At 40.7% G+C, this 10083-nt stretch overlaps 1 non-coding gene across 1 annotated transcript; it reads right to left on the bottom strand.

The window, feature by feature from the left end:
* Positions 1 to 3252: 3252 nt before the first annotated feature.
* On the bottom strand, positions 3253 to 3358 carry LOC117202126 (U6 spliceosomal RNA). The gene has a single exon (XR_004484311.1). It is a non-coding gene; the product is annotated as a U6 spliceosomal RNA (small nuclear RNA).
* Positions 3359 to 10083: the final 6725 nt, after the last annotated feature.

The following is a 10083-nucleotide window of genomic DNA, read 5'->3' as shown; positions in this document are numbered from 1 at the left end:
TTACCACTTCCTACCACGCCTCAGCGGAACTACCTTTCTAGCCAATCCCAGAAGCAAACTGGCCGCAGCTGGGCACCGCCCTTAGAGGTCAGCTTCGCCAACCAGCAAGTAGCAAAGAGGCGGACCCGCCTCCTGAAGTGATCCAATCCGCTGGGGCTCGAGGGAAAACACAACAGTATGTGAGTTCGGGTGAAGCCGGGGTGTAAGGTTCGGTTGCGAACGCAGGCAGGTAGGGAGGAGTTACAAACATGTCTGTTTTCCTTTGGACACAGCACCTTCGCGGCCTTGTCAAAAAGCATCATGCCGCAGAAGCCTGTGCACGTCACTTGGGTGTCTCAGGCTGGGAGTCGTACCTCACGGGGACCGGTCTGTTTACATCGAATTCTCGCGACAGCTGGTTCGAAGCTCAACGCACGTGGACATGGCAGCTGCCAATCACTTTTAGCTGGCCAGTCAACCATCCCGAACGCGCCTTCTGCCCCGCCCTTTTCAATGTGTTTACCTTCCGGGAGCTTAGGCTGGCTGACGCTGATGGGCTGCCCTGCAGCCAGGGTGGTGATCTGAATGACCGGTACGGCTTGTATTGTTTTCAATTTGAAATGGGTTTGTGGACCACACCTGACTCCTTCCTAACTGTTTACACTTCCCGTAAGGAACATATTGAGATCGCCCTGGTGTCATTCCGTCGGTTACATTTCTTATATAATAATATTTATTGTTCTATCGAAGGAACGCTCAACATAGACTTAAGCACTTCATAAGTACTATCAAATTTAATACTCTTGACAATCCCATGAAAATATGGCTTATTAATAGGCATGGGGTTTGTAACAAAGTGGCTGATACAGCAGTAAAAACTTTTAAAAGGTTTTAGCACTGTGAAGGAGGGAAAAGTTTAGTAGAGAAAATACCTCACCAGAAATATGCAGTTAATCAGGTGCTGGACAGACGGATGATGATATAGATATAGATATAGCCAAGAAACCACCCATTTGCTTGTGATGCTCAATTAGTGCCAATAAAAAGGACACCCAAAGTAATATTTATCAGGCTAATGTTTGGACATTCATGTTCTTTCACTACACAAATTCCCAGCACTGTCGTCCTTTTAAGATTTGCTTCCTACATTAAACCCAGTAATGAAAGAATCTTTCCAGTATTTTGAATTCCCTTTGTTCTTATTGCTTTCACTGGCTTACTTCCTTGTTGTCTTTGAAATGTTTTTTGGTTATTTCTCTAATACATGTCTCATTTTCTCCCAGTAGAAAGTTAAACTCCTCCTAGACATTAATAGACTAAGGCTTTCATGTTGTTGAATCCCCCTTTATACCTAACTACCCTGAACACAACAGATATTTCAAAATTCAGACTTACTTGAATTAAATAATTATTACTCTCATGTTGTCCCTGACCCAGAGCAGGAATAAAGAGAAAATCCAGAGGAGACCAATAGGTAGTACTCACAAGCGGGATAACCAGCATTTGTATAAGGTTTTTCAGTTTAAATAGCTGTTTTACATGCATTGTTAAATTCCATAACTCTTTCACTATTCCTCTACAAAGTTGTGGAAGAAACAAGGAAACAAAAATCATAAACACAAATTCAATCATTCAATAAATATTTGAATGCCTACTAAGTGTCAGGCATGTTCTAGGCTCTGGAGATACAGCAATAAACAAATCAACCAATGTACTTGTCCTCAGCCAGAGAACTTGCATTCTGGTGGGAAGACAGAAATAAACACACAAACAGAGAAATTCAAGGAGTGTAAAATGGTATGGGAAAAAAATAAGCCAAATAAACAGAGGTCAGAGCTGGCTTATTTTAGGTAATGTGGTCAGGGAAGGCCTCTCAGGAGATGGCACTTGAGCTAAGACTTCAATGAAGTAGTAAGAAAGCTGCTCTGAGGGAAAAGCAGTCAGGATAAAAGAAACAACAGGTACAAAGGCCTTAAGAAAGGAATGAATTTTGAAGAAGAATGAGAAAAACATTGTTGTTAAAGTGAATTAAATAGAAAATGATAGCAAACTAGTTAGGAGAGGTAAGCAGTGGCCAAATGGAGTATAGTGTATAGAATTATAAGGAGTTTTAGTTTTATTCTAGGGTGGGACTCTATTGGAGGACTTTCAGCTAGGAAGTGTCATGATCATACTTATATTTCTAAAAGATCGTTCTATCTACTAAACAGAGAATAAACTGTCATTAGGGAGGGGACAAGAGTGGAAACAGTGGGTCAAGTAGGGAGGCTATTTCACTAGACCAGATGGGAGAGCTGTCTAGAACTGGGCCTAGAAGTGAAGCAGCAGAGGTGAAAAGTAATCACTTTCAGAATATTTTGGAAGACAGAACTAAAAGAACTTGATAATGGGTTGGATGTGGGATAGAAGGAAATGAGAGAATCAGGGACGATGCCTGTGCTTTGGGCTTGAACAACTGAGTGATGATGTTTACAGATAGGATGAACCCTGTTGAAGTTATACATTTTTTAGTGGGGATGAATTTCTGTGCCCTGATTTCATCCTTTGTAAATTGTAAAAAAAAAAAAATTATTAGCCTGATAGGATTTTTTTTATTAATGTGATGTTTTGATAGGAGGTTGTGTTTTATTTTATGTTTATTTTATTTATTTATTTGGCCACGTCATGGCATGCAGGATCTTAGTTCCAGACCAGCCATCGAACCTGTGCCCCCTGCAGTGGAAGCACAGAGACCCAACAACTGGACCCACCAGGGAATTCCCAGGATTTTAAAAAATTAATTTATTTACTTATTTATGGCTGCATTGTGTCTCTGTTGCTGTGCAAGGGCTTTCTCTAGTTGTGGTGAGTGGGGGCTGCTCTTCGTTGCGGTGCACAGGCTTCTCGTTGCTGTGGCTTCTCTTGTTGCAGAGCACGGGCTCTAGGCGCGTGGGCTTCAGTAGTTGCGGCATGTGGGCTCAGTAGTTGTGGCTCACGGGCTCTAGAGCACAGGCTCAGGAGCTGCGTCACACAGGTTTAGTTGCTCCACAGCATGTGGGATCTTTCCGGACCAGGGCTCAAACCCATGTCCCCTGCATTGGCAGGCGGACTCTTAACCACTGCACCACCAGGGAAGTCCCAGCAGGATTTTTTTTTTTTTAAGTTTTAAAATTTTGCAAAGTTTAATGTTGGTACTGTTTCTTTCCATATCAGTTGGTACAATTTACATCATATTTTATACTATTTAATCTTTGCAAAGACATCATATACACAAAGATACAAATTCGATAACTGAAAAATATGGAATGTTTCATGAATTTGCATGTAATCCTGTGCAAGGGCCATGCTAATCTTCTCTGTGTCATTCCAATTTTAGTATATGTGCTGCCAAAGTGAGCACAAGCCTCACAATTCCACAAGTGGGATTCTTATGAGGTGTAAATAAATTTAAACTTCTCAGAACCAGTTAGAAATTTATACAAATTAACTCATTGTAATTACTAACTTGCCAGTCTTACCAGGTTGAGAAGTTCCGAACATTAGGACCTGCTTTCCTTTCTTATCGAAGTTTTCCTGCCAGAACACCATATGTCATTACTTGCCTTGAGTTGGAAAACAGTTTGCATTCACATCTGTAAATGTATTCATCCTCTTAACTTATGTAAGGTTTTTGCACACAATTCTCAATTCTTGAAGAGATAACAACAGATTTTGGTTTTCTACTGTCATGTGAGAATATTAGGCCCCAGCAGTGTGCCATTGTGAGGAAGTAAAAGTGCTGCAGTAAACCGAAAAACAAAACAAAAAAACCCCAGCTATACTCCGTTTTTTCTCCACAAAGATGGTGTTCGATTCTCTCATCAGCCTTCAAATAGAGAGAAAATAGAATTTGTGGTGATCATGTTTTGAATGGACGTGAATTGTGGGTGCTTTGTCCATATTACCAGCTGATGAGTCACTTCAGATTATTGGGACGCGGGGAAACGTTTCACAATCTGTTCTTGGGATTGAGCAATCCCAGCTAGGAAACTCATTTTCAGTATATAAGAAAGTAAACTTCAAGCTAGAGTCCTTTTTCTTCCAGTTGCTATAATGGCCCATTGTAATAAATCACTGATTACTAAAACTGCCTCTCCGGTGGCCATGCAAATCAAAAACAAAAGTTCCCAGTTCCCAGAGATTTGTCAGAGAACTATCCAAATGTCAAGGTCAGTTTATACTTTCTCCCCTCTTTTTGTTTGGTAGGATTAGGATTCTTTTTTCAGCCTCAAACAAGCCATTGCCTCACTTGTTTTGGCCACCAAAAACACTTGGACAAGAATCACATGATTTAAGCAGTGGTGAAATAATCTGATTTCACATAGAGCTATGGTGAACATTAATATTTTAATTGTCAGTCAAGCATAAGGAAAAACAAAGAGGGAATTCCCTGGTGGTCCAGTGGTTAGGACTCTACACTTTCACTGCTGAGGGCAGGGGTTCAATCACTGGTGGGGGAACTAAGATCCTGCAGGCCGCGCCAAAAAAAAAAAGAAAAAAGAAAAAAGGAAAACAGGTAAAAAAATCATCATCAAGTGTAAGTTCGTCAGTTGTTCAATGGTATCACTCTGGTTGGGGATGTTGTAGCAAGGGTGACTGTACGTGTGTTAAGGCAGGCCGTATATGGGAAATCTGTACCTTCTGCTCTAATTTTGCTGTGAACCTGAAACTGCTCTAGAAAATGTCTATTAAAAAATTACATTTCTCTAAAGTCCTCTAATTGTGAGGTAAAAATACATTAATTACTCACTCCATGGACATTCTCTCGTGCATTCATCAGGCTGAAACTTTTGAACACTACCATTTGTGGTAATCGCCTAAAAATTATAATTCTAAACTTCAGAATTGCAAAACCAACATAATCCAAGGTTATATAACCTCACATCTCTTTAATTACAACGCCTGCCATTTGTCTGCCCTGCATATTACTAGATAACTGTGGTTTCTGAAACACCATTTCCCACATTTCTATTTGAAATTCTAAGTATTTGTTTACTATCTTGGGTCCCTTCACCCCAACCCACAGATCTCTTTAGCCCACTCTGCTCATTCTCAGGCCCAGCAAACTTTCTGAAAATACAGTGATAATTTTTTTTTGCTTTGTTATTCTCTTGAAACTAGTATTTATAAAGTGGCCATGTAATTTGTCATCCTGCCTAGGAAACCTTCATGGAATGAGGCTCTATTAATAATTAAACCAAAAAAATAAGGTAAAGTAGGACTGTCCCCTGCAAACCATGAAGTATGGTTACCCTTTATCTTTGACACATTAGTACTACTTTGTAACTGTTTTGTGCGTGATTATATATTTCTGCATGATTATAAGTCTATTGTCTATTTAGCTAAAATGTAAACTCTTTGACAGAAGTGATTATTTGTTACATTTCTATTCTCCATAAGACTCTGCTCACTAACAGGAAAAATTTCATGTCAGAACCCCAGTAATTTATCCTACAATTTGGAGCTGGTATTTATAATTAAAGATACCAGAAAGTAAAACTATTAACAAAGACCAAAAATTAGTTTCATCAACTGTTTTAATGATGGCCATGGCATAATTTATCTTCCCCTCATATACGTAAACCTGGATAAAGATTGCTTTAAATCAGTGAAAACTGAATATGTAGTAACAGTTTTGAGAAGCTAAAATTTTAATATTAGGAAACATTTATAAACATTTATTTAGCACCATATACCTGCCATTGTAGTAGCATTATCTGCATTTTACAGGTGGGGACCAAAACTCAAAGATGTTAAGCCATTTAGTCCCAAGTTCAGGCAAAGTGACAGAAGTGCATGGTTCCTGAAGCCTCAGCTTTCTGCCTGAAAAAGAAGAACCCCAAAGAAAGGGAAGGTACCATGGAGACTGTAGAGAGGGAGGAGCTCAGGAAAGCGACCCCACTGAGTACATTAGGCATGAATCTGATCTTAATCAACATATTAAAGACTTTGAGAACTTAACTGGCAGATAGATCACTGCCCAGGTCCCCAACTAGCTACTGGGTGATGAACACATGGGACAGATCAAATTACACAATGGCAAAGGATTTGGAAAATGAACTGATATTGAAACCACAGACCACAGAAGGTGTGTTGGAATATGTGGCATTGAGACAGGAAGGGGGCAGGGCACAACCTTTTAAAGAATGACAGCCATTGAGGATGTGACATAAACTGGTTACCACAAACCAGGTCCAAGATGGCAGATGATTGACTTCCGCTAAAACTTGAGCCTCAGTATATGCTCAATGTAATACGTCAGCAAGCTAAATGACACACCCACAGGTGCCATGACAGTTCCAAGGCCCACCATAAAAGGCCAAAAAATGGGCGGTGCCCCAATTCCTGGAAATTCCCGCCCCTTCCCCAAAATAGTTGGAATAATCCTCCCACTCATTAGCCTATGAAATTACCCACCACTATAAAACCTGACAACCCCACATCCTTAAGCCTCTGGCCTTCTGAGATGACCCACATTCAGTGTGTATCTCCCTGCGTAAGCCTTCTTTCACTTTATTATGGCTCGCTCTTGAATTATTTCCTGCACGAAGCCAAGAACCCACACTCAGCAGCCGTCCCAGGGACTTGCCTGAGACCTGGGATGGGACGTGACCATCCTCTTGTGCCCCACTTTCTTTCCTGCAACAGCGTGAATTAACCAGATTGACTATCTATTAAAACAATGATCTCCATAAGAGCTAAATAAGATTGTCATAATATTCAAATGTCTAGGATAGAATCCAAAATTACATGGTATACAAAGAACCAGGAAAACCTCAATTTGCATGACAAAAACAATTAACAGATGCCAATACCTAAATGACAAAGAATAATATCTGACACTTTAAACCAATATTATACAAATGCTCTTGCAAGCAACTGTGAACACTCGACATGAATGGAAAAACAGAAAATCTCAAAAAAGAGAAGATATAAAGAACTGTAAGCAGATAGGGTAGGGGGTCCTTGGAGAAAGAGAACCAGGCCTGGCTTTCTTGACATAAGAGAAACTATTTTGGGGTAAGCCATTTTGTGACCTGAGCCTGGTCACGAAGCTTGCCCTTGAACAGGTCTCAGTAATTAATGATATTAAGGGAAGTGAGGGAATTCAGGAACAATGGAAAAGCAGTCAAGAAACAATAGTTCAGTGATAAAAGTCCTAGTTCCTCCCCAAGGGGCGTACATATCCTCTGATACATATCTGGTACAAATCCTTTCCATGTCCCCCATTTCTTGTTTGTAGGAAATAGGCTTCATTCAGCCTCCTGACCTTCCCTGAGTTCCAAAGAGCAGTTTCAAACTGCTGCTTAGCAGGGAAGGGGAGGGAAAGCAGAAACAAAGGGGGAGCAGTCAAGAAACGATAGTGCAGCTGTGGGGCAGGGTCCTGGTTTCTCCTCAAGGAAGATAACAATATCTTTGAGTTCTGTAGGAACTATGGCCCCCACTCGGGTGGAGAATGGTAACTTAAGGCTGAGCACAAGATTCCTTGAACACGGCTGTTACCTCACCATCGACCAATCAGAAGAAAGTCTGCACGTGGTAAGTCTGATCCCTCTTCCCAAAATGATTCTCCCTTTAAAACTTTCACGGTCAAGCAGAATCTTCAAAGTTGATTTTTGGACACCAGTCCGTCTTCTCCCCAGATTGCTGACTTCCTGAATAAAGCAACTCTTCCTTTCCAACCAACACTCTCATCTCTTGAATATTGGTTTTCCAGCGGCGAGCAGCAGAACCTGAGTTCGGTAACACCACCACCTTCCTCCTGGGAGAAGAAGCTGGAGATTAAGTTAATAATTGATCATGCCTATATAATGAAGCCTCCATGAAAATCCCTGAACTGTGGGGTTTGGAGAGCTGCCAGACTGGTGAACAGACTCATGTGCTGGCAGGGTGGTACAACCCAAATCCATGGGGACAGAACCTCCTACACTTGGAACCCTTCTGGACTTTCCTGATGTCCCTTCATCTAGCTGTTCATCTATATCTTTATTATATGATAAACCAGTAAACACATTTCCCTGAGTTCTGTGAGCTGTTCTAGCAAAGTATCAAACCTGAGGTGGTGATTGTGGGAATGCTGAATTATAGTCAGCCAGTCAGAAGAGTAGGTGACAACCTGGGACTTGCAATTGGCATCTGAAGTGGGGGCAGCACCATGAGACTGAGCCCTTAACTTGTGGGATCAGATGGATAGTGTCAGACTGAACTGAACTGTAGGACACCCAGTTGGTGTCTGCAGAATATTGCAGCATTGCTTGGTGTAGGAAAACCCACACATCTGGCATCTTAAGTATTTTGAGTGTGAGTAAAGGAAGAAATAGTGTTTGTTTTCCTTTCAGTGGACACGGTTAAGTAGTGGCATAGGTAAATAACATATCCAGAGTAGAATACAAAAGAAGGAGGAGGTGCTGTGATGTACTGATGTGGAAAAATCTTTAAGATATAAGATTAAGAGAGAAACAGATGTATAGTTGCATGTCTATGTACAGATTGGTTGGCTACCCTGGGGACTAAGGTGAGGGTAGTTTCATTATGTACCATTTTATAAATCATGAATTTTGCATCATGCATTATACTACTGATGTATACATTATAGGCAAATAAAATTTAATAAAAATAATATAAACATTAAAACATTATTTGTTAATTGCATAACATCTTTAACTCGTTAAAGGCCTAAAAACAGCCCTAGGTACACATACAAAAGAGAGCTAATTTTACCTTTTAGTTATGTATCTCAAACCAAAAATGTTTCCAGTATTAGACAGCTATTAGTATGGTATGGAACTGGACTCTATGGCACTATAAATGTGACCTAGGAAAGAATGCTATGACATTTACATTAAAAAATTGATCTGAAAAATAAAGATGGAAAAATTCTTCACAAAAAATTGACTCCAAAAGTATATGCTACTTGCTATATGTCATTACCTTGGAAAGATCCGAAAAACAAACTCATTAGTTTTGAAAAACTAGCCAAAATTAATGTTTCACCTGAACCACTGGTTCTCAATCTTTTTTTTTTGAAGGAAATTTTTATTTATTTATTTGGCTGCATTGGGTCTTCATTGCTGCACGCGGGCTTTCTCTAGTTGCGGCGAGCGGGGGCTACTACTTTTTTTTTTTTTTTTTTTTTGCGGTACGCGGGCCTCTCACTGTTGTGGCCTCTCCCATTGCGGAGCACAGGCTCCGGACGTGCAAGCTCAGCGGCCATGGCTCACGGGCCCAGCCGCTCCGCGGCATGTGGGATCTTCCCGGACCGGGGCACAAACCCGTGTCCCCTGCATCGGCAGGAGGACTCTCAACCACTGCGCCACCAGGGACGCCCCGGGGCTACTCTTCATTGCGGTGTGCGGGCTTCTCATTGCAGTGGCTCCTCTTGTTGTGGAGCACGGGCTCTAGGCACGCAGGCTTCAGTAGTTGTGGCACACGGGCTCAGCAGTTGTGCTCGCAGGCTCTAGAGCACAGGCTCAGTAGTTGTGGTGCACGGGCTTAGTTGTTCTGTGGCATGTGGGATCTTGCCAGACCAGGGCTTGAACTCATGTCCCCTGCACTGGCAGGCGGATTCTTAACCACTGCGCCACCAGGGAAGCCCTCAATTAATCCTCTTATGGAAAACTGGTGTGCTTCCAATTGCACAGTTCCTAGGATACTGTAGGTGCATGGTCAATGTTGAATGCATGGATTAACTCTTCAATGTCTCATTTAGAGTCCTATTCTAAATTAATAAATTTAAAAAATTTCTCTTTGTAGAACAATTTATCACACCAAAAGAACATACTCTTAGTATTTTGGTATTAGTTCCTTTTAGTTTTTTCTTATATTACCAAATAATAATTTTATTCATTTTTAATTGCTACATAATATTTCATCAAACTCTTATAAGCCACAACTGATCTAACCATATACTTATTATTGTATATTTAGCCTGATTTGATGTACTCTAAGTTAAAATTAAAAAGTCAAGATTGCAAAAATAAACATTACATGTATTTTAAGTTGTTACTCTAAAGCTTGATCATGGCCTAACAAAAAGTTAATATACACCATTTAAACAAACCACTAACAAAAATCCAGCAACATCAG

Source organism: Orcinus orca, chromosome 19, assembly GCF_937001465.1.
Source record: "Orcinus orca chromosome 19, mOrcOrc1.1, whole genome shotgun sequence".
Taxonomy (NCBI): domain Eukaryota; kingdom Metazoa; phylum Chordata; class Mammalia; order Artiodactyla; family Delphinidae; genus Orcinus; species Orcinus orca.
The sequence above is the reverse complement of the archived record's forward strand: the minus strand, read 5'-3'. Positions and strand labels throughout refer to the sequence as shown.